Source organism: Penaeus vannamei, chromosome 19 (assembly GCF_042767895.1).
Source record: "Penaeus vannamei isolate JL-2024 chromosome 19, ASM4276789v1, whole genome shotgun sequence".
Lineage (NCBI taxonomy): Eukaryota > Metazoa > Arthropoda > Malacostraca > Decapoda > Penaeidae > Penaeus > Penaeus vannamei.
In genome coordinates, this window is record NC_091567.1 from 4969202 (window position 1) to 4974201 (window position 5000).

Here is a 5000-nt window from a genome sequence, read left to right on the forward strand (position 1 = left end):
CGCCGATCGGGTCGCGTCGCCGAAATGAACTGCGACGGGAGCCTGTGTCCCGAAGGAGCCTCAGACGGTGCTCTGCTGTCTTAAACGTCCCTCAGCAGTGACAACTGAAGCTGATAAATCTAAACGCTCACCAAAGGCATCACGCCAGCCGTCCGATTCCAGCCATTACAGCCCGGAGTTCACACCAGCCACAGAGCCGCGAACGGGAGGCACCGTCTCCCGCCCTCATTTACGCCTCCGCGCTCCAGCCGGCCGGCGCACGAGCCTCCGTCGCCTCCTCCCGCGGCGCTTTGATGCTAAATCCGTCGGCCTCAAAATACCCGCGGAGGCCGGAAGGTCGTCTTTAACTCCGCCTCAGAGGTCTCCCGCGGCCCCCAGGAGCAATTTCCTCGTCACTTGCGACAGGGCGGCGGGGCGAAGGGGGGGGGGGGAGGTTGACGGGAGGGGCGAGGGGCGTCCCGGAGGAGGAAGACGAGCGCGGAGGGGCCGTCGGGGACTTCGCGTGCCGGGAGGATTCGAGGCGTCCCGAATACCTGGATCTCACGTGCTCGGAGCTCAATCAATAGGAGAAAACGTCCCGCCACATCGGCCCGGACGCACACTTTGTCTCGCTCGCCCGCTCGCCCGTCAGCCCTCGTGCTCGTGTCGGGCTTTCGATTTTTCCCTCCTCTTGTGTCTCTCTCTCTCGTCCTTTTCCTTTATCCTTCTTGCTTCTATGCACCTCTTTCGTCCCCCTTTCCTTCTTTCTTATTTGCCTCTTCTTCCGATCTCTTTTCTTTTGCTTTTTTTACCTGTCTCTCGATCTTTTTCCCCCGTTTCTTCTACCTTTCCTTCAATCTTTTTTCCCTCTCTTCTGTGTCACTCTTTCGTTATTTTTTCCCTCTCCTCTCCTGTATCCTGTTTCTTTGGCCAAAATCCTAAGGGTTAAGTGATTATGCAGAATCGCACAAATTATCCTCTTCGCTATTTCTTTTTTTTTCACTAATTATCCAGCTCTCATTTCAGAAAAGCTAAAGTGTGCTTTCTGGATCACAAATTTACTTCAGGTTTTTCTTTTTCCTTTTTTTTTCTTATCTTTATTATCAGTTTTATTTCTTTTTCTGTCGATTAATCAACTCTGAAAAAGAAAATTGTCCGATAAAAATAAAAAACGTCTTAATCAGAATTTCGGTTCCTAAAAAAAAAGAAAAAAAAATATATGCAGATTTAACAGAGCAAATCCACCAAAGATCCTGAGCAAAGACAAACGAAAGAAAACGAGATCACTTATAAAAATAAAAAGAGTGAAAAAAAAACGAAAAAAAAACTTGAAAATGTTGCCGAGCTTGAACCAAAGTTTAAGTCGAAAGATTGATGCAAACTGTGGGGGGAGGGGGGGTAAGGCAGGGGGAAGGGGGTGGAGAGGGTCGTAGGGAGGGGAGAGAGGGGGGAGGGGGATAAGGAGGGGGGGGTCGGAAGAAGCGGAAGGGAGGGGGAACTCGTAAGGGTGGAAGGTACCACCTTCCACCCTTACGAGGGGGGGTAGCAAGGAGTGAAGGGGAGGAGGAGAGGTGGGGAGGGGGGAGGAGGAGAGGTGGAGAAGGGGAAGGGGGAGGAGGAGAGGTGGGGAGGGGGGAGGGGGAGAATCGCGTGATCTCAGTGTCAAGTGAAAATTGTTGCCGTGGGTGTCGCGCTGTGGGAACGTTGAGTTGACATTTGCTTAGAGGAAAAGGGGGGAGGGGGAGGGATATGGGGGAGAGGGGAGGGGGTAGGAGGGATATGGGGGAGAGGGGAGGGGAGTAGGAGGGATATGGGGGAGAGGGGAGGGGGTAGGAGGGAGAGAGGGGGGGTAGGAGGGATATGGGGGAGAGGGGGGAGTAGGAGGGATATGGGGGAGAGGGGAGGGGGTAGGAGGGATATGTGGCAGAGGGGGAGTAGAACGGATAGGGGGACAAGGGGGAGAGTAGGAGGGATATGGGGGAAAGGCGGAAGATGGATGGATATGGGGCAGACGGAGTGAGAAAGTGGAAGATGGAGTGAAAGAGAGAGATAGAGAGAGACCGACTGATGAAGAGAGAGATAGAGAGATGGAGAAAGAGGGGGGAGAGGGTCAGACCGACTGACGGACAGAGAGACAGAAAGACCGACTGGCAGACAGAAAGACAGATTGACAGATAGACAAACGGACGTGAAGAATGAGAAAATAGAGAGAGAGAGAGAGAGAATGAGAGACAGACAGACAGGCAAGCGGAGGATAGAAAGAGAGTAAGGAAGGGAGACAGAGACAGACATACAAACAAACAAACAGACACACACACACACACACACACACACACACACACACACACACAGACACACACACACATACACACACACACGCAAACACACACACACAGACACACACACACACACACATACACACACACACGCACACACACACACACAAACAAACAAAAACAAAGAAAGAAACGCCGAGAAAATAAGACACAGTGCACAAGAATATGTGACGAAGCGCGGTCTTTGTAAGCCAAGAATAAGAAATGAATAACAATCAATAAAAGAAAACGAGCAAGAATACCATAACGAAAGAATAAGAAAAAGAAAACGAAAAAAAAAGAGGATAAAGCAAAGAGTGAAGAGACGCCGAATGATAATGGCGAGAGAAAATTGAAAAAATAAGAGAGAGCAAGGGAGAAAAAATAGAGAATTCGGGCCAAAAAACTGAAGCAAGAAAGGAGAGTTTCGCGTGCGCTAACTTCACTTCGCTCTCCTCCGTTTTGTCCAAATGCCGAGAAGATGCAGAAAAAATGGCGGTTCTTAATCATTTTTTTTTACGTATAAAAAGAGATACCGTAAATGAAAGCAGATTAGGATAAAAAAAGAGAAGGAGAAGAAGAAAAAAGATGGGAAAAAAGAAGATGAAGAGGAAGAGGAGTAAAGAAACTTAAAATTGTGTCGAAAGCGGTACAATAATGGAGTGCGATATATAACGATCTCGTGGACGGGACACATAGAAGGGACACGTGACACATTATACACTTTTGCAGGTGGAGAAGGGGAGGGGGGGAGGGGGGTAGAGAGAGGGGGAGAGGGGAGAGGAGGGGAAAGGCAAGAGGGGAGAAGGTGAGGACAAACTTTATGCTGAGTTGCCAAGAATCAATAAACAGTAACATGCTCTGACGAGTTACACCGATTTCGTTCCAAACCGCCCTGAAAAAAAAAAAAAAAAAAAAAAAAAAGATACGCAGCATAAACCCATAAAGAAGACACGTAATTACGGCGTGCGCACGTACGGCCGCCTCCTCCCTCGCCCTGTGCACGGCCCCGGCTATGCACGTGCGGCCCGGTGAACTGGAGCGCCAGCGGCCGTCGAGGGGTCCGTGCAGGAGCATTGAACAGGGTCTCGATTCCAGCCTCGACGTTGCTTTTGTTCTGAGAAATCGGGGAGTAACTCATTAAAATCTTAAAGTTGAAGTCATCACCACAACCACTGTCTTGGTCTCTCTCTCTTTCTCTTTTTTTTTCTCTAATTATTATCATCATTATCATATTTATTTCCCTTTGATTTTCTTCGTCTTTGATTTTTTTTTCTTTCTTCTTCTTTTTTTCTTTCTTTCTTTCTTTCTTTCCCCCCCTTTTCTTTTCTTTTCACTTTTTTGTTCGGGTTTTGTTCAGGTGTAATCTTTCTGTCTGTGTCTTTACCGCCTTCGCCAAGTTTGAACACTACAAGCCACATTTCCCAACTCTCAAGACCTGCATTCTGTTTCCTCCTCCGTCTCGTCCTCGGACCGGCAGACCCTCACCAGAAAGTAATCTCCTCACACCTCCTCATTCCCTCACACTGAGCAGGTGAGGGGACTCGTAAGGCCCTCTCCTCCCCTTCCTCCTCCCTCACACATCACACCGTCCGCCGCGTCCAGGAGGAAACTGCGAGAGGGAGAAGAAAGGGGCAGAAACTAAGCCCCCGAGAGTGCTTCCTACGAGCGCGTATCGCACACGCACGCACACACGCACACGCACGCCCGCGCTCGCCAGCCATCCAGCCAGCTACCTTGCCTGCCTAGCTCCATGCAGACAGTGGGGCGACCGCCGACCGAAGCGCCGCCGTTAATGCGGTCATGCAAACACCACTTCCCCTCCCTCCCTTCCCTTCCCCTTCCCTCCCTCCCTCCCTCCCTCCCCGCAACTCACAACTCCCTCTCGTCACGTGAGCCACGCTGAGCGGGTCTTGCTGAAGGATCCATATCGGGTCGCTCGCTCCTCGCCGTCCGCCTGCCAGCTCAACTACATGACTACTGGAAGCGAGTCGGCCAGGTAGCGAGGCGGGAAAGCTACTGCAGACCGGCTGCGGGTCGGGCCAGGGCGGACGGGCGCGCTTGGGGCTTCTCTTCGGCTCGCCCTCGCCTCGGACGCTAAGGCCAGGCTGCCCTCGCCTCGGACGCTAAGGCCAGGCCGTCCTTGCCTCGGACGCCAAGGCCAGGCTGCCCTCGCCTCGGACGCCAAGGCCAGGCTGCCCTCGCCTCGGACGCTAGGGCCAGGCTGCTCTTGCCTCGGACGCTAGGGCCAGGCTGCCCTCGCCTCGGACGCCAAGGCCAGGCTGCCCTCGCCTCGGACGCTAGGGCCAGGCTGCCCTCGCCTCGGACGTCAAGGCCAGGCTGCCCTCGCCTCGGACGCTAGGGCCAGGCTGCCCTCGCCTCGGACGCTAGGGTCAGGCTGCCCTCGCCTCGGACGTCAAGGCCAGGCTGCTCTTGCCTCGGACGCTAGGGCCAGGCTGCCCTCGCCTCGGACGTCAAGGCCAGGCTGCCCTCGCCTCGGACGCTAGGGCCAGGCTGCCCTTGCCTCGGACGCGAAGGCCAGGCTGCCCTCGCCTCGGACGCTAGGGCCAGGCTTCCCTCGCCTCGGACGCCAAGGCCAGGCCGCCCTCGCCTCGGACGCTAGGGCCAGGCTGCCCTCGCCTCGGACGCTAGGGCCAGGCCGCCCTCGCCTCGGACGCTAGGGCCAGGCTGCCTGTTATCGGGCGC

At 53.8% G+C, this 5000-nt stretch overlaps 1 protein-coding gene across 1 annotated transcript in view; it reads right to left on the minus strand.

Moving 5' to 3' along the window:
• Nucleotides 1-4264, minus strand: part of LOC138864902 (caskin-1-like) — a 5661-nt gene extending 1397 nt beyond the window's left edge. The window contains exons 1-2 of the mRNA XM_070133538.1: nucleotides 4171-4264; nucleotides 1-1117 (exon numbers count right to left, since the gene is read on the minus strand). The exon at nucleotides 1-1117 is cut by the window's left edge and continues 1397 nt beyond it. The gene's annotated coding sequence lies outside the window, so the exon portion shown is untranslated. The remainder of the gene's footprint in view (nucleotides 1118-4170) is intronic.
• Between the last annotated feature and the right edge of the window lie 736 nt (nucleotides 4265-5000).